Source organism: Peromyscus eremicus, chromosome 6 (genome assembly GCF_949786415.1).
Source record: "Peromyscus eremicus chromosome 6, PerEre_H2_v1, whole genome shotgun sequence".
NCBI lineage: Eukaryota > Metazoa > Chordata > Mammalia > Rodentia > Cricetidae > Peromyscus > Peromyscus eremicus.
Window position 1 is genome coordinate 10,609,460 of NC_081421.1, and position 20,864 is coordinate 10,630,323.

Consider the following 20,864-nt stretch of genomic DNA (forward strand, 5'->3'; position numbering starts at 1 on the left):
GAGTTGCATTTCCTTGATGATTAGGGATGTTGAGCAATTCCTTAAATGTCTTTCATCCATTTGAGCTTCCTCTGTTGAGAATTCTCTGTTTAGTTCTTCAGCCTCATCTATTGATGTTCTTATTATTCTGATTTTATTTAGGCAGCCATGTTTCTGTTCTCGATTTTTATTTAATTGATTTCTGACATATATTGGTTATTTTTGCCCACCTATTCTTTTGGCATTTGGTTTGTTCAAATTTTTACAATGCCTTAGAGTTTATCATCTGTAGCTGAAAGTTTTCCTGCATCCCACAGCTGATCAGTCCCAAATAAAGACACAGAGGCTTATATTAATTACAAACTGTTTGGTCTATGGCTCAAGCTTCTTGCTAACTAGCTCTTATATTTTAAATTAACCCATTTCTATTAATGTATTGTCATCTGTCTCGCGGCTTTACGTGTGTCACATTACATCTTGCTTCCCCGGTAGCTCTCAGCGTCTCCTCTGATTCTGTCTTCTTCTCCTTGTCTGTCTGCTTGGATTTCCCACCTGGCTCTATTCTGCCTAGCCATAGGCCCTAGCAGCTTCTTTATTAACCAATGGTAGCAACACATATTAACAGTGTACAGAAAGACCATTCCACAACAATCATTAGTTCATCTTTTGATATGTCACATATATGTTGACACTTTAACTTAGCTGTATAAACTTCCTCTTATGTATGCCTTTACTGTATTTCATAAGCTTTGACCTGTCTTGTGCTCATTTTCATGCAACCCTAGAATTAAAAAAAAACAAATACAAAAACATTTTCTTGATATTGCCCATTCAATAGTGTTTTGTCTAATCTCCATGAGTTTTGAACTTTCTGTAGGATCAGCTGCTACTGAAATCTAGCTTTATTCTTTTGTAATTAGATGGGATACAGCATGGAACTACAATTATCCATATATTTGTTTCAGACTTGTTCTTTTTTCCAATAGGTAGACAATTTTGGAGAAAACCCCATGGGTTACTAAGAAGGACGTGTATTCCTTAGGGTTTTGGTAGAAAGTTCTTTAGATGTCTGCTGGGTCTTATTTTATTTATTGTGTAACTTGAATATAATGTTTCTATACTTAAGATTTCCCCAGATGATCTGTCTGTTGGTGAATGGGGCATTGAAGTCGCCCACTATCCATGAATTGGAACTAATGTATTCCCTCACTTCTAGTAGTTTTCTTTTGTAAATTAAGATATGTCTCTATTTGTTGCACGTTTGTTTATTATTATTTTGTCCTGTTTTTATCTTGTGATTTGTTTTTTAGATCATAATTTAAGGGCAGTAATTCTCCTTTGCTTTTCTTCCATTCAAACCCTCCTATATACCCCTCTCCATTCTTCTTCAATCTATGACCACTTATCATTATGTTATTTCATCATGTCCTCCCAATAGACTGAAAGGACTATCAACACTTTTGACTATATATGAGTTATTTTTTCAGGTAATAAAATAGCTACATCTGCTTCTTTACTGTTTTCATTTGCTTCCACCTTTTTAGCCTAAAGTACTAATATCACTGATACTAACATTTTTTTATTTAATTTTTTTAATTCATTTTACATACCAATCCCAGAACCCTCTCATCCCTCCTCTTGCTCCCCTGCCAGCCTCTTTCCCTGACCCACCCTCTATCCCCTCCTCCAAAAGAGTAAGGCCTCCCATGGAGAGTCAGCAAAGCCTGGAACATTTAATTCGAGACAGGACCTAGTCCCTCCCCCTTGCATCAAGGGTGAGCAAGGTGTCCCCCCATAGGTAATGAGCTCCAAAAAAGCCAGGTTATGCACCAGGGATAGATCCTGACCCCATTGCCAGGGGCCCCTCAAACAGCCCAAGCTACACAACTGTTTCCTGTATGCAGTTTGTTTTTATAGGTATCAAAAACAAGGTGGATCCTGTTTTTAAATCTAATCTACTAGTCATTGCATTTTTATTGGAGAATTGAGACCATTAATACTTAACCTTATTATTGAAAAATATTAATTTATTCTTAGCCTTTTATTGATTTTGTTGACATTTGTGATCTTTCAAAGCTCAGAATATATTTTCCCATAATTTTCAGGCTTTAAATGTTTTCGTCATATAATAAATTGGTTTTCTGGTGGCCCTACTTTTATAGGTGAATTGAATCTTCTGTTTTTCATATCACCATATCTTTCCTTTTGCTATATTTTATTATTATAACCACAATATATTCTAAGGTGTTTCTTTACTTATCCTGGGTATCTAGTGTTCTCTAAGTTTCTTGTACCTGGGAGGGAATATCTTTCTCTAGATTTGGGAAATATTTTTCTTTGATAAAATTTAGTGCTCTTTTTCTGCATTTATGTGGTATTCTTAATATATGCAAATATTTTGAAGTTGTCTTTTCTTTGTGCCCCAGATCACTCATGTTCCATTCTTATGTTGTTGTTTTTGTGTTTACCATTAACTTTTGGTGAATTATCCAGTTACCCCACATTGTTTTAAATTCCTGATACTCTGACCCATATGTTCTTCAGTGGCTGCTTTCCACTGAAATTTTCATTTGACTTATGAAGTTTTTTGTTGCTACCACTATTTCTATTTGTGTTATTTTTCAACAATTCATCTCTTTATTGAATTCTTTTCAATATTTTGGATTGATTTACTTATGTTTCTTATATCTTTGATTTTGTTCTTTTGGAAAGCATCCATGTCTCCTTTGAGTTGGTTGAAAATAATTTTAATCATTTTTTTCTATATTTTTCATCTATTCCAGATTATTCTGACTAGGGGCTATGACTACAGTATTAGTAGTTTGAGGAAAACTATGTTATTTGGTTTTTCATGCTGGTTTGCCTTTTTATGCAATTGGACTTGCACATCTGGACTTAGTTTCTTGCTGAGTTGTTCTATTCATCCATTTATATTTATAATTATTGTTTAAAATTAAAGTATTTATTCTTCTTTCTGTGGATATGGTTACAATGTTCACCAGAAGACTTAGTAATTATAGGGTTTGGTGGCATTTTCCTCTGTGAGAATGAAGTTTATGGCCAGAGGCCATGTACCTAAACTTCCTCTGATGGTCTAAGACTTTCCTGAGTCAGCTCAAGCTTCTCTACTGGGTCTGCAAATTACTCTGGAGTTGTGGGATGGCCTGTGCCTCTTGTCTTACCTGAATGATCTTTACTTGTTCTCTGTTTAAGCTTCTGATGCTGTTTTCTGTAAGTGATAGTACTCCCTATGTTTCCATAGTCTTTAGCCTGGGTCAGGGATGGTTCCTTCCTGGAGTCTTCAGCTTCTAATGCCCTCAAAATATATTTTCTAAATAAAATAATATATGCTAACATTGTAAAATATTTAAAAAGTAATGTAAATTAATTTCATTTAGTTTTTAGCCATGTGTTTTCTTGAAATAATTAGCAGGAACTTTTTCAAAAGATATTTTAATTGAATTAGAATTACATAGTTTTCCCTTTTTTCATTTCCTCCCTTAAGCCCTCCAAGGTACCTTCCCTCCAACCTCTGTCATGCCACCCCAATCTTCTACAGGTAGTTTCTTCTTTAATAAGTATATGTATAGTAATGTATATGTTCATAAAAATATATAAAAATAACCTGCTTAGTCTATTTATATTGTTTGGGTGTATTTGGTATAAGGGCTGACCACTCTGCACTCAACAACCAGTAAAGGACTTCTTCTTTAGGAGAGACTAATTCTCATTCTCGAAACAGTTATTAGTTGCCTGTAGTTCTTTGGTTAGGGTTGAGACCCAGAGAAATTTCCTCCCTTTTACTTTAGTTTCTCATTTGGCATTGCCATTGTTTCAGTATTGTTTATGCTGCCAATTTCTAGGAAAGACTTATTCCCCAGCATATTTACTAGTATTTACTAGTATTCTGGACTTGAAATCATTCTACCAGCTCTTTTCCAATATTCTTTAGCCCGAAGTACTAGAGCTGTGATATATCCATTGTTGCTGGGCTACCAATCCTCTGTTGATCTCTGCATTACATTTAGGTGTGGTTTTTCTGTGATGGTCTCCATTTACTGTAGAGAGGCATCTTTGATGAGGGATGCTGGCTACACTTACCTGTTGATATAAAGACAAGATGTAGAATGTAGTTAGGAATTATGCTGGTCCAGTAAAATGGCAGTAGTGTATTATTTTCAAGGCTCTATGACTTCATTAGTTTTGTTAAGATGACTAGGTTCCAGTACTAGATATGATTTTCCTTCTATTGTGTGTCTTGTCTACTTACAGCCATTGGTTTCCACCAACATGTAAGTGTCACTTACTGTACTTTTACTGATACCTTGTTATGCTGGCCATATTCGTGGTTTATCGGTATGGCAACTGGGAAGGATTGTTTAATTACTGACCTCCCTTGACAACTGGTACCATAGGAAGGAAAAGTTCAGGTTATATCCAGCTTGAATCATCTGAGTCTTATATTCTACGAATGTGGTGTCTTCAGCAGTAGGAGCCCACTATCAACACCTGAGAGACAATCAAGGGCTACATTGATAGTCTCTCTCTAATTTATTTGGATTTGTCACCCCAATATTCTACTGGTAACCTCTTCTTTTTCTTTATTATTGTTGAAAAAATATATGTACAGTATTGTATATGTTCATAAAAATATGTAAAAAATTAGCCTGCGTGGACTGTTGGGACCAACCATTTGAAAGGAGGTTTCTCATGCTTGCTATTGGAGTTTGTGTTAGTCTTTCGTTTTTATGGGAAGATCATCAGCTAAATTGAAATAACTTTCTTTACACATATATGTATTATGTATCAATTTAGATAAATATAAATCAATATGATTCCTTGAGGCTTTATCAAACAACCATGGCGCTTTCACTCCCTAATTCTTCCTTCTCCCTCTGGAATAGATTTCTCTCTCTTCTTCCATTGGAGTATTTTCCCCATTCTTCATACATAAAAGATTTTGTAAACTGAAAAATACATACTATTATAGCCAACTTATTAATTTTCTAAAATAAAGACATGGAATCAACCATTGACTTATTTTTTTAAGATACATCATATATATGTATATAAATTTTATAGTTCAAAATTAAAATGATAAAATTCAAGAAAAAATGCAAATTTCTACTGGGGAAATGTCTTTTTGTATGCTGTGAAAATATGTTGCTCTGATTGGTTGATAAATAAAGCTGTTTGGCCAATGGTGAGGCAGAATAGTGTTAGGTGGGACATTCTAACTACAGAAGAGGAAGGAGAAAGGCAGAGCAGGGGAGATGCTGCTAGCTGCTGCCATGAGAAATAAGATGTAAAGATACCAGTAAGCCATGAGCCACGTGGCAAAGTATAGATTTATAGAAATGGGTTAATTTAAGATGTAAAAACTAGCTAGCAAGAAGCCTGAGCCAATAGGCCATATAGTTTGTAATTAATATAAGCCTCTGTGTGTTCATTTGTGTCTGAGTGGCTGTGGGACCTCGAGGATACAGGAGCCAGGTGGGCACAGGGAAACTTTCAGTTACAAGTTTCCTATATTTTTAATCTGTGATACTTTTAAGAATACATGGCAGAAAATAATTAATTTAAACCTTCTTACGTTCATGCTTCATTAAGCAATAGCTCTTACATTTAAGACATTATAGGGCACTAGTACTTACAGTATGTCAGATCCTACACACACTGACCTCCTAACTGATTGGAAAAATATTTAAGATAGTTAGCTCTGCCATCTCCGTTACATGTGTTAGAATACAAAGTACAGCTGGGTCTTGTGGTAGGTTGATTGCCAGTTTTATGAGAAACTGCCACACTGACTTCCAAAGTGACTGTACACATTTGCACTCCCACCAGCAATGGAGGAGTGTTCCCTTTGCTCCACATCCTCTCAAGCATGAGCTGTCGCATGTGTTTTTGATCTTAGCCATTGTGACAAGTGTAAGATGGAATCTCAGAGTTGTTTTGATGTGCATTTCCCTGACAGCTAAGGTTGTTGAACATCTTAAGTGTTTCTCAGCCATTTGAAATTCTTTTGTTAGGAATTCTTTGTTTTGATCTGTTCCCCATTTTTAATTGGATTATTTGGCTTATTGATTTTTGGTTTCTTGGGTTCTTTATACATTTTGGAAATCAGCCCTCTGGTTGGGTATGGGGTTGGTGAAGATCTTTTCCTATTCTGTAGGCTGCCATTTTGTCCTTTTGACTGTGTCCCTTGCCGTACAGAAATTTTAAATTTCATGAGGTTTCATTTATTAATTGTCAATCTTAGTGACTGTGCTATTGGTATTCTGTTCAGGAAGTTGTCTCCTGTGACAATGTGTTCAGGATCAGTGTATCTGGATTTATGATGAGGTCTTGATCCACTTGGACTTGAGTTTTGTGCAGGGTGACAAATCTGGTCCTATTTGCATTCTTCTATATGCTGATTTCCAGTCAGACCAGCAACATTTGTGGAACATACTTTCTTTTTTCCATTGTATAATTTTGGCTTCTTTATGAAAAGTCAGGTATATATAGGGCTGTCGATTTACATCTGGGTCTTTGATTTGATTCCATTGACTCATTTGACTGTTTTAATGCCAATACCGCGTGGCTTAAAATACTATAGCTCTGTAGTAGAGTTTGAAATCAGGGATGGTGAGACCTCTGAAAGTTCTTTAATTATACAAAATTGTTTCAGCTATCCTTGATTTTTTTGTTTTTTTTCCCCTATATAGTTGAACATTGTTCTTTTAAGGTCGGTAAAGAATTGTGTTGAGATTTTCATGCGAATTGTAGCTATACCTCTCGAGCACATTCCCAAAGGATGCTCAATCATACCACAACGACACTAGCACAACTATTTTCATAGAAGTTTTATTTGTAATAGCCAGAACCTGGAAAAAAAAAACCTAGGTGTTTCTCAACCAAGTAATGGATAAAGAAAATGTGGTACATTTGCACAATGGGGTATTACTCAGCTGTTAAAAACAAGGAAACCAAGATATTTGCAGCCAAATGTATGGTACTAGAAAAAATCAACTAAACAGGGCTCATAATGGGCTCATAGAGACTCATTTAACAATCAGGGAACCTGTAAGGGTCTGAGCGAGGTCCTTCACATATATGCTATGATTGTGTAGTTTGGTGTTCTTGTGGAACTCATAACAGTGGGAGCAGGGGCTGTCTTTAACACTTTTACCTGCTTTTGGGACCCTTTTCCTCCTACTGGGTTTCCTCATTTAGCCTTAATATGAGGGGATATGACTAGTTTAATTATAACTAGAAATGCCATGTTTGGCTGATATCCCTGACAGGCCTACCCTTTTCTGAAGGGAAAGGAAGGAAGAGTGAATCTGGAGAAGGGGGGATGTGAGCAGGGAGAGGGAGAGGAAATCACAGTCAGGATGCCATATATGAGAGAAGAATACATTTTAAAAAAACAATTTTACAGTTAGTAATATATTTTCTAATGAGAAAAATGTTCTTAGTCAACTTCTCTTCATATTTCTTTAAAAAAAAACCCAGTCAGAACCTAATTTTTAATATTATATCAACTCTCTTTTTGCTGGTTTGTGTCTAATAATCAAATTTAACAAGTCAGTCAATTATCCCAAGTATTACTGTTGTGAGTAGATACAGACACTAACACACCTCCCTGTCTGTTAGTAGGGAAGTGAATGAGCACAAGAGTACAGTACAGCAGCAGCTCCTGTTCGTCCCTCAACACTTTCACTTAAACAATTGCAACGTTTTGTGTTCTTGGGGTGGTGGTTTTGTTCAGTGGAAGTGTCTGTGGAGTAAATTTCAGCACAGTGGTATAGTGGCATGTTAATAGTAATATTTACTTATTTTCTCATCCCTTGTTCTTGACAAAGGACAGGAAAGAAAGTACATATCCATGAAGAGGCCAGTTCTGTCTCGATATCATAAATATTCTTTTAAATGTATGTGCCCTGAGTGTCTCACTAAACACAAGAGAACAATAAACTGTTATAATCACAGAAACCTAGACTGGTGCCTTCTAAACACAGTTATTTTAAGATTTAAAAAAAAAGAGTATTTTTAAATATAGAAATCTTGTTCCATTATGAACATATCTTGTAAGGGTGTCGATAGTGTCCATATGAAGGATTTTATTTTATACTCAGTGAAACAGAACAGAATTAATATAAATATGGGACTTTTCTCAATTAGGAAATTAATGAAGAGGTTAGAAAATTCAGAAGACTCAGTAAATTACTTTTGAAGTTGTTAAAGATTACTTTAGTAATATGAAAAAAATGTTGGTGCCTGTAACTTGTTCAGAAATATTTTAACCATTTATTAGGCTATCCCTGGTTTGTACTGCATGACTGATGCTTTCTTACATCTGATAGCGACTAGGGCTAGAAATGTTGTCTATTGAAAATCACATAATGCCGTGCCTCCTCCTTTCTTCTCCTATGTCTGTCAGCATATCATACATTCCCAAAAAGTATTTATTTCTGTAGACATATTGCAGGGTTATCAACCTAAAGTTTACAGGGACCCAGAACCCTTGAGTAAATTTCTAACAGTCTGGTAATATTGCTGCTTTTTGCAAACAGTTGCCTCATCCATGACTGGTATAATGGAAGATACTGGCAGATCATATTACGTCCTCACCAATGAAGCAGATCTAGAGAAGTGTTTAAAGAAGACACTCAAAAGGGACAAGTCTACTCTTCAACTTCTAAGGAAAGAGAAATTGGATAAATAATTATTTTTCATATAATTTTTTAAAGTTGCTGTTGCTCTTCCTGGTTGAGAAATTATCGACATTTTTTAAAGCTCTAATACTTCATGGTAAAATAAAATTTCAAGATCTCATAGTAAAGGGAGATTCATACATTCATGTGCAGTTATCTCCCTTCCACTGTCTGACAGCTCTGAACACCAAAATCATATATCCAGATATCCCAAAATTTAAAAAAGAAAACAGAACGGAGGAATGATACATGGTTTACCTGCCTTTATTGGTTTCTTTTGAAATAAACAGCAGCAGAGATGCAAGGTATTAGTGAAGATGCAATGAGCAAGCTTTATAAAGATTACCATTTTCTGCATGCTAATGGCTGTGATCTCAGGCTAACCTGGAGCTATGTGGTTTCCTGAAGAGCTATGCTGCCATCTATTGACCATGCAGATGTGATCCTGGGGTGAGGTTCATGAGAAAGCAACATTTCATTGGAAAAAAATAAATCCTTAAAAATTGGGTGTTTCTGAGAAAGACCTACTTTGTATTGTAAATATATGACATCCAAAACAATTATACTGTTAACTACTTTTAATAGCAAGGGTTTATTACTAGCAAGGTTTATGATTCTGTAGATATTTAAAAGCACTACATGACAGCAGTTTTCAAGATTTATGAGTAAACTCTCTGTGCTCAGGCACTAGAATGGTGTTATATTGTGTTTACTTACTCCATTGAAGAGAATAAGCAGGCATTATTAATAATGTAAAATATGATTTTAAATTTTAACAAGATCCATCACAGCCTATTTAGAAAACCATCATGTGTGAACACATAATACTGAATAAAATAGTTGTCTACAGATTTCTACTTTTTCTCTCATGAATGTTACATTAGGCTGAAAATTATGTAATTGTTTTAGATTCTACTTTGATTACTGGGACAAAATACTTTAAATAAATGGTTTATATTGGCCTAAAGTTCAGGATACAGACCATCATTGCAGACACGATATACTAGCAGGAGGAGCTTGAGACATCTGGTCACATTGCCTCCAGAGTCAGGAAGCAGAAAACAATGAATGACTATTGTACAGTTCTCCTTAATATTTAACAGAGTCTAAGAGCTTACCAGAGAATGGGTGCCGTCAACAGTGTGTAGTTGTTCCCATCTCAGTAACAGTCAAGAAAGTCCTTCAGCCGGGCGGCGGTGGTGCACGCCTTTAATCCCAGCACTCGGGAGGCAGAGCCAGGCGGATCTCTGTGAGTTTGAGGCCAGCCTGGACTACCAAGTGAGTTCCAGGAAAGGCGCAAAGCTACACAGAGAAACCTTGTCTCGAAAAACCGGAAGAAAAAGAAAAAAAAAAAAGAAAGTCCTTCACAGGCATGCCCAGAGCACCTTCTAGCTGATTCCAGATTCTCTCAAGTTGACAACACTAACCATAATTCATTGTTTTCAGCAGAAATTTTTCAAAGGGAGCAACAGTTATGCACTATTTAAATGTTTACTGCGTGTTGAATTCAGATCTTGCATATGTTAATCTTACAGATGAATAATTGTTTCTTTTTCAGCTATTGCATTTTTTTTTGCTGTTAACCTGGACGCTAGATGTAGAAAAACAATGTAAATCTAACAGATACATATATTTTAACTGTAGATGGAGATAAAAGGTTTTGTTCTCTTCATGGTAAGAGAATAGGTGTAAATGAATTGGAAAATTGCTTCCCAGGACTTTACAAACTTTTTTTTCCTGATTGCTAAATATGTCATATGACATATGATACTTGGATTGTGAGGAAAGAGATGTTGAAATTGATTCTTATATAAACTTGACAGGAAAATGATTGCTATTCTCCATCTTCTATTTGGTATATATGTTTTTTGTTGTTGTTTCTGTTTGAAGCCAAGGTCTCATTAAACCTAGGATGGCCTTAAACTTTGCCTGGATGAGCTTGAATTTGTGTTCTTTTATCCTCCATCTCCCAAATGCTGATAATACAGGTTTTGCTTTCAAGCTTGGTTTATGCCATGTACGGAACTAAACCCAGAGCTTTGTACATGTTTTGTAATAATTTTATCAACATAACTACATCTTCTGCCTAAGTTTTTAAATTTTAATTCAAGTAAAATCTGAATAAGGTGAACATGACTTCTGTCTTAGTTAAGGTTTGTATTGCTGTGAAGAGATACCATGACCATAGCAACTCTTAAAAAGGAAAACATTTAATTGGGTCTGACTGATGGTTTCAGAGTTTCAGTCCATAATCATCATGGTGGTGACCATGAAGGCATTCAAGCAGACGTGGTGCTGGAGTAGGAGCTGAGAGTTCTACATATGAATCAGTAGGCAGTAGGAAGAGAAGTGAGCCATACTAGGCCTGGCTTAAGCTTCTGAGACATCAAAGCCCACCCCCAGTGACACACTTCAACAATGCCACACCTACTCCAACAAGGCCATACCTCCCAATAATGGCAGTCCCAATGAGCTTATGGGGCCATTTTCATTCAAAGTACTACAACCTGGACAAATAATGTCAACATACAAAATATACCTCTGTGTTTGAAACTTTGACCATTTTGCATGAACAGCACTGTCTCTGAACTCAGCCACTCTGACTCAATTAGGTTTCATTTCTAGCCATTGCTATTATAACATGCAACATGAACAGAAAGACCTCTGGGAAAATACACCTGAACTAGAAAGGCACATCTGTAGCAGCAGGTTCAATAACCTGGTAAAGGTCTTACCCTGTTCTATTTTTATTGATTGAGAATGCCATACATGTATAAAATATATTATGGTCAACTCTGCCCTCCACTTCCACCCCTTCAATTTCTCCTCTATCTCTACAAATTCCCTCCTGATTTCACAGGATTTTCTCTTCTTCCCCTGCCCCTCCTCCTCACCCTTCTTATCATCCCATCCTCAACCTCATCCTTGTCTTTTCCTCCTCCTTCATCCTCTCCTTTTAAGTCAGAGGCAATTAACTGCTGCCAGTATGTGCCAGCTACAAGGCCATCAACTGGAGCATGGTTAGCCTCTAAGGGTACTCATACCTGAAGAAAGCTCTGTTTCCCTGTAGTTATCTGTTATCAGTAGCTCCTAATTTCAGGGTGGGACTTCCTGGTTCTTCCTATCCATGCTGAGATATTATCTGGTTATAGATTGTGCAGCTATTTTGCCTGAAGTCATGAGATCTGTCATTTCATGTTGTTGGGGTCCTGTGGTGTCCAGAAAAAAAAAAAACTGCTGTTTTGATGGAGTCAACTCCTTCTGGTTCTTATAATATATCTTCTGCGATGGTCCCTGAGACTTAGGAAGACAACCTTTGGTATAGATATCCCATTTAGAGCTGAAAACCTAATAGTTTATTTTTCTCTGCATTTTGGCCATTTGTACATCTCTGTGTTAATCTCCATCTACTAAAAGAAGCTTCACTGATGAGAGGTGAAAATAGCTATGGCTAGAGAACTGAAGTTTAAATTGTTCTGGAATTAAGGTGCATTTCTTTTCTGCCTTTCAGTTCCAGCAAACAGAAGTAAAATTTTCTCACTATGCCACACATGAAATAAGTACATTCTCAATTTACCAGAAATTTGACCAAGAGAAGTGTAAAATGGAGGACACTGGACCATCTAAAGACAAGTGTATTCCAGAACTTGAGGGGAACTTAGGTGAAGTCACTGGTGCTTGGATTTCACATTGGTAAAACAACTCAGTTGGTTTAGGCTCTGCACTGATAGAAATATAAAAAAAAAATCAAAGATGAATAATACATATGAAGATAAATTAAATAACAACAAGTGAGATCCAAGATTTCATAATGTGGCATGGTAATGTTGAGCCTGTATAACATGACAGGAAAATTCCATCACTATCACTAACTTGTGCTTCCATCTAAGGAATTGCTGGAACAGCTTCCTCTGCATCTAGACCTGCCTACTAACACACAAAACAAGATAACTTTATTCTGCTTTTTCTATTCTCCCCTCTATTAATTCAAAATAGACTCTTTTCTCATACTATATATGCTGACTTTAGTTTCCTCTTCTTCTACTCCCTCCATTTCTTCCCCCATCTCTCCTCTTCTCTGGATCAACTCTTTTTCTGTCCTCATTATGACAGGCATCTCAAAGAACAGGCTTCTAAGAAATAATGAGAAAATAAAATATAATAAGATAATCCAAAACTATCATATCAAAGTTGGACAAGGCTGCCCAAATGGAGGACCAGAGTCTGAAGAGCAGGCACAAGAATCGTAGACACACTAGGTCTTACACTCAGCAGATGACAGCAATTATATACATTAAGAGGACGTGGTGCAGATCCACATAAACTCTGTGCCTGCTACTTCAGTCTCTGTGAGTTCATATGTCCCTTACTTAGTTGATTCAGAATGCCTTGTTCTCCTGGTGTCCATCATCCCCTTTGGCACTTACATTCTTTCTGCTTCCTCCTTCACAGTTTTCTCTGAGCTATGAGGGGAGAGATTTGATGGCGACATCCCATATAGACTTTCTTTCTACATAATGTCTGGCTATGGATCTCTGTTGTGAGATGTTTGATCACACTTTGTGAAGATGTGTCTCTGTTTCACCTCACCTGCCTAAGGCAACTTCTGGTTGGTTTAATAAAGAGCTGAATGGCCAATAACTAGGCAGAACTTCCATGGAGAGAGAGAGGAATTTGGGGGAAGAATCTGAGGTGTAGGATTCACCAGCCAAATGTGAATGAAGCTGGAAGTACTAGACTGAGGAGAGCTATCAAGTCACATGGCAGAATATAAATTAATATAAATGGGCTAATTTAAGTAATAAGAAATAATTGGGAACACACCTAAGCTACGGCCAAACTTTCAGAATTAATGATAAATCATTGTGTCATTATTTGGGAGCTGGTGGTCCAAAGAAAGTCTGGTAAAGATATCTGCATCTGTTCCCCTCTGTGGGCTGAGGAAGTTTCTCTGATGATAACCAAATAAGGCATTGATCTATGAGTATTGCAGAATATCATTAGGAGTCATTTTATTGATATTATTTTTAGACGAGTAGTGTTTGGCTTTGCCTTAAGTCTCTGGGCTATCCGGTCTCTGGTTCTTGGTTATCCAAGCAGTGTCAGTTATGTGTTCCTTCTTATGGAGTGAGCCTTAAGTCAAATCAGACATTGGTTGTCTACTCCCACAAGTTCTGTGCTATCATTGTCTTAGCATATGTTTTACACAGAACAGATTGTAGGTCAAAGTTTTTGTGGATGATTTGGTGTTTCTCTTTTGGTAGCCTACACAGTACCTTCCTGTACCAAAGACATTAGTACATAGGGGAGAAGGTTCCAGATAAACTTCTCAATTTAAATCAGTTGTGTAGATATTATCATGCTGTCAGTTTGTGGAAAACAATGTTTTGTCTTAGCAATAGCATGAATTGTTTGGGCATTTATATGTGACCCCTTGTAGCTAGAGTTTTCCTGCCTGGCCCACAGTCAGGACAAATCTCTCTCACCCGCCAGTCCCACAGCTGCTCAGAATCAACCAAGTAAACATAGAGACTTATATTGCTTACAAACTGTATGGCCATGGCAGTCTTCTTGATAACTGTTCTTATATCTTAAATTAATCCATTTCTATAAATCTATACCTTGCCACGTGGCTCGTGGCTTACTGGCCTCACATGCTGCTTGTCATGGCGGCGGCTGGCAGTGTCTCCCTCCGCCTTCCTGTTCTCTCAATTCTCCTCTCCGTTAGTCCCACCCACACTTCCTGCCTGGCTACTGGCCAATCAGGGTTTTATTTATTGACTAATCAGAGCTACACATTTGACATACAGACCATCCCACAGCAACCACTTCTTGGCAAAAACTCAATTAAATGCAACACATTCTTGCTACTGGAAGCCTCATTTGGTGACAAGAGATGGCCTGTTGAGATTCTTTACCACTCATTACTAAAATATCTCAAACGGATCACCTTCAGATGTTTTAGAAAGTTTCTACTATACTAGGTTCCCATATCACCCATCAATTGCCCCTCAATTCCAGCTGTCTGTCCTCATATTCTCTCTTTCAATATCTCTCCTCCCCCTCTGCACCTGATCCTCCCAATTTCTGTCCCCACCCACCTCAAGTCCACCTGTAAAATCTATCCTATTTTCTTCTCTTAGATTCTTCCTCTTTGCTTAAGCTTTCTGGTTCTAGTGATTGTATCTCAGCTATCATTTACTTAATACCTAATATCACCCTTATAAGTGAATACATACCATATGTATCTTTCTAGATCTGAGTTGCAACATTCAGGATGATTTTCCTTCTAGTTCCACACATTTGCCTGAAAATTTCATAATGCCATTTTTTTTTAAATAGCCGAATAATATTCCATTGTATAAAATATACCACATATTCTTTATCCATTCTTCTGTTTAGGGGCACCTAGGTTGTTTCCATATTCCGGCTATTATGAATAGAGTATCAATGAACATGGTTGAGAAAGTGTCCTTTTTGGTAGGATGGACTATACTTTGGAAACATGCCTAAGAGTGATGTAACTGGATCTTGAGGTATCTTGATTCCCAACTTTCTGAGGAACCACTATGATGGGTGATGGTGCTCTGTATGCTGTGGATGTATTGCTCTGGTTAGTTGATAAACAAAATGCTGATTGGCCAGTAGCCAGGCAGGAAGTATTCTCCAGACAAGGAGACCTCTGGGAAGAGGAAGGCTAAGTCAGGAGATGCCAGCCCACCGTCCAGGGAGTACCATGTAATGGCACACAGGTAAAGCCATGGAAAATGTGGCAACATATAGATTAACAGAAGTGGGCTGAGTTTAAGTGTAAGAGCTAGTCAGTAGTAAGCCTGATATAATGGGCAAGCAGTTTTAATTAATATAAGTCTCTGTATGTTTACTTTGGTCTGAGCAGCTGTGGACTGGGCAGGACACAGGGAAACTTCAACTACACCACTATATTGATTTCCAATGTGGTTGCACAAGTTTGTACTCCTACCAGCAATGGAGGAGTGTTCTCCTTGATCCATTTCATTGCCAGCCTGAAATGTCATTTGTGTTATTGATCTTAGCCATTCTGACAGTTATATGATGGAATCCCAAAGTAGTTTTGATACACATTTCCCTGATGGCTAAAAATATTGAATGTTTCTCTGTTTCTCAGTCATTTGAGTTTCTTCTATTGACAATACTATTTAGATCTGTACCCATTATTTGGTTTTCTGATATCTAGTTTCTTGAGTTCTTTATATAATTTGGGTATGAGTCCTCTATCAGGGGTGGAGTTTATTAAAATATTTTACTGCTTATTAGGCTGACACTTTGTCCAATTGACAGTGTATTTTGTCTTACAGTATCTTTTCAGGTTCATAGTGTCCTTTTATTTAAATATTAGATCTAAGTGCCTATGTTATCAGTGTTCTATTCACCAAACTGGGTTCTTTGACTATGCATTCAAGGCTAGTTTTCATTTTCTCTTCTATCAGGTTCAATGTATCTGGCTTTAAATTGATGTCTTTGATCCACTTGGAATTGAGTTTTGTGCAGGGTAATGAATCTGAATTTATTTGCCTTCTTCTGCAAGCAGACATCCAGCAGTTGGTCAAGCACCATTTGCTATAGATGCTGTCTTTTTCCCCAAGTGTGTATTTCTTACCTTTTCATCAAAAATCAGGTATACATGGGTGTGTGGACTCACATATGAGTCTTTAATTCAATTCCATTGATTCTGTTTTTGTGCAAATAACATGTTTATTTTAATAATAAAGCTTGGTAGTACAGGTTGAAATCAGGGAATGTAATACCTCTCACAGTTATTTTATTATTCAGGATTGTTTTAACTATCCTGGGTCTTGTATATTTCCATGTGAAGCTCAAACTGTACTTTCAATGTTTGCGAAGTGTTGTGTTGGAATTTTGATGAGGATTATATTGAATCTGCAGATTATTTTTCGGTAGCCTGGCCATTTGAACTATGTCAATCCTGGCTACCCATGAGCATGAGCAATCTTCCCATCTCCTGGTATATCTTTTTCAATTTCTTTCTTCAAAGACTTGAAGTTTATATCATGCAAGTCTTGTACTTGCTTGGTTAGAATCACACTAAGATAATTTATATTATTTGAGGTATGTGAAAATTGTTGTCATTTCTAAATAGGAGGGCTACTAATATCTGTGAGCTAGTTTTGTATCCAGCTACTTTGCTGAACGTCTTTATGAGCTGTAGGAGTTCCTCAGTGGAATTTTTAGGGTAACTTATACATACTATCATATCACAGTGAAGAGTATGTTGTGAAGAGTAATACGTTGATTTCTTCCTTTTTTAATATGTGTCCCCTATCTCTTTCAGTTGTCTTATTGCTCTAGCTGAAACTTCAAGTACTATATTGAACAGCTGTGGAGAGAAAGGACAATCTTGTCTTGCTCCTGATTTTAGTGAGATTGCTTTGAGTTTCTCTCCATTTAAATTGATGTTGTCTATGAGCTTGTTATAAAATTGCCTTGATTTTGTTTAGGTATATGCCTTGTACTCCTAATGTTTCCCAGACTTTTATCATAAAGAGGTGTTGGATTTTGGAATTTTCTGCATATAACAATATTAGCATGCTATAGTCTTCTTTTAATTTGTCCATATGGTGGCTTATATTTACTGATTTTCATATACTGAACCATCTCTGCATCTCTCAGATGAAGTCTCTTTGATAATGGTGAATGATCTGGTTGACGTGTTCTTGGATTTGGTTTGTAAGTATTTTATTGAGTATTTTTGAATCAATGTTCATAAGGGAAATTGGACTGTAATTCACATTTTGTTGAGTATTTGTATGGTTTGGTTATTAGAGGAACAGTGATCTCATAAAGTAAATTTCCAGGCTTCCTTTTGTTTTATGGAATAATTTGAGGAGTATTGGGATTAACTCTTCTTCGAAAAGATTTTCTATAATTCTGAGATAACACCATCTGGTCCTGGCTGTTTTTGATTGGGAAACTTTTAAGGAATGCATGTGTTTTCCTTCATTAATGAGTCTATTTAAATTCTTTATCTTATCTTGATTTAACTCTGGTAAATGGTACCTATTGAGACAATTATCCATTTCCTTAATATTTTCTTGGTTTTTTTAATATAGGTTTTTAAAGCATATCTTTCTGATTTCTTGGGTTTCCTTGGTAACTGATGTTGTGTGCATTTTTTTTGTTTCTGATTTTGTTAATTTGGATACTCTTTCTCTCTTGACCTTTTAATAAGTCTGGGAAAGGGTTTGTCTATCTCATTGATTTTCTCAAAGAGCCAACTCTTTGTTTCACTGCTTCTTTATATCATTTTCTTTCTTTTTATTTTATTGATTTCAGTCCAGAGTTTTATTATTTCTTTCTGTCTATTCCTTTTAAGTGTGATTACTTATTTTTGTTCTAGAGCTTTCAGTTGTGCTGTTAAGTTGCTAGTATGATAGTATGAGATCTCTCCAGTTGTTATTTTATTTTTTAAGCAGACACTTAGTTCTATGAACTTGCCTTTCAGAAAAACTTTAAATGTGTTCCAAAAGTTTGAGTATGCTATTTATTCATTTTCTTTGAATTCTAGAAAGCCTTTAATTTCTTTCTTCCTGTCTTGGCCCATTTTTTAATCAATAGAGAGTTGTTCAATTTACAATAGTTTGGAAGCTCTCTGTTTTTTCTGTTGTTGATGATATCTAGCTTTGTTTTGTCATGGTCTGATAAGATGGAGTGAGTTATTTCAATTTTCTTTTATCTGTTGAGACTTGCTTTGTGTCTGAGTATATGATCAATTTTGGTGAAAGTTTCATGATGTTAGGAGAAGAAGGTATATTCTTTTGGGTTGTAGTGAAATTTCTGTAAATATCTTTTAAGTCTACTTGGTTTATAATATTTGTTATGTCAAACTTTATTCTGTATATTTTTTGTCTGGGTCTCCTGGCCATTGGTAAGAGTGTAGTATTGAAGTCTCTATCAGTGTGTGAGGGTCAATATGTGATTTAAGCTGTAGTAGTGTTTTGTTTACAAAGCTGGGTGCTGTGGTGCTTGGAGCATAGATATTAAGATTTTGAAATGTCATCTTTGTGAATTTTTCCTTTGGTGAGTATGTAGTGTTCTTGCCTATCTCTTTTGATATTTTTTGATTTGTAGTCTATTCTGTTAGATATTAAAATGGCTATACCAGCTTGCTTCTTAGGTCCATTTTCTTTTAATATCTTTTCAAACCCTTCACTCTGAGATAATGTCTATTCTTGATGTTGAAGTGTGTCTTGGTGCAGCAGAAGGATGAATTCTCTTTTGAAATCCATTCTGCTAGTTTGTATTTTTGTTGGGAAATTGAAACCATGGATATTAAGGGATATCAATTAGCAATGATAGTGGATTCCTGTCTGTAATGGATATTAATTATACCTATGATCTTGGGGTAACAGCCCCTAGTGCTTGGCCTCTTAGATAGCTTAGGACATGAGGATGTACATGGACCCCCTCTCTCTCTTGTGTTCTTGGACAGTGGAGACAGATTCAAGCGATGTGAGGCAGCGTGGGACTAGTTCTTAGCCTTCCAGGAGTCTGTGCTGGATTAGTCTTATCCTATGTTAGTGAGTTGTTCTCAATATGATAATTAGTTCCTTTATCAGATGACTGTATCTGTGGACATTCTCCATTACTTGTCATTTTGTTGCTGTTGGTGTTGTTGTTGTTATTGGTGGTGGTGGTATTGGTGCTGGTGGTATGGCCATTTCTTCTTTTGATTTTGCTGGTCTGGGATTATTTCTACTATGTTTTGTATGAGTGTAGTTAACCTGCTTAGGTTGGAGTTTTACTTCTACCCCCTTCTGTATGGCAGAATTTGTATATACATATATATATATATATATATATGTATATACAAATATATACATATATAGGCAAATATATGCACATACATATATATTTATTCAATTTGACTTTTTCATGGAATATGGTAATTGAAAATTTTGTGAGGTATAATATTCTAGCCTGGCATCTGTTGTTTCTTAGAGTCTGTAGCAAATCTGTCCCAGCCCTTCCAGCTTTTACAGCCTCTATTGAGAATTCAAGAATAATTCTAATAGGTCTGCCTTTATATGTTATTTGTTTTTTTCCCTTGAAATTTTTAATATTCCTTCTTTGTTCTGTATGTTTAGTGTTTTGATCTTCCCTGTCTTGTTTAATCTATTTTGTGTTCTGTAAGCTTCATGTACTTTTATAGGTATCTCTATTTTTAGGTTAGGAAAATTTTCTTTTTTTTTTTTTTTTTTTTGGAGCTGAGGATTGAACCCAGGGCCTTGTGCTTGCTAGGCAAGCACTCTACCACTGAGCTAAATCCCCATCCCAGGAAAATTTTCTTCTCTGATTCTGTTGAAAATATTTTTGGGGCTTTTGAACTGGAATTCTTCCCATTTCTTTATTGCTATTATTCTTAGGGTTTTTTTTTTTTCACAGTGTTTCAGAGTTGTTGAATGTGCTGTGTCTGGAGCTTTTTAGATTTCACATTTTCTTTGACCAATGTATCCATTTCCTCTATTGTTCCTTCAATGTCTAAGATTGTTTCTTCCATTTCTTGTATTCTGTTTGTGAACCTTACCTCTGTATTTCCTGTTTTTTTTTTTTTTTTTTTTTTTTTGGTTTTTCGAGACAGGGTTTCTCTGTGTAGCTTTGCGCCTTTCCTGGAACTCACTTGGTAGCCCAGGCTGGCCTCGAACTCACAGAGATCCGCCTGGCTCTGCCTCCCGAGTGCTGGGATTAAAGGCATGTGCCACCACCGCCCGGCTGTATTTCCTGTTTTAATTCTTACATTTTTCACTTCCTAAATTCCCTCAGTTTGTATTTTCTGACTGTGTTTCCATTTTAAGGTTGTGAACAGTTTTATTGGATTCCTTTAATTGTATGTGTTTTCTTGGATTTTTTTAAAGGACTTATTCATTTCCTTCAATTGTTTGTATTTTCCTGGATTTTCATTTCCTCCTTCAGGACCTCTATCATCTTCATATGGTTGGCTTTAAGGTCTTTTCTTGTGCTTCATGTAGGTTGGAATATCCAGGGCCTGCTTTGGTAGACTAGCTGAGCTCTAGTAGAGCCATATCACTCTGGCTGTTACTAATTGTATTTTTATATCAGCTTCTAATCATCTGGGTTTGAGATGTTTGTACATCTAGCTTCTGATTTCAGAATTTGTCTTTTTTG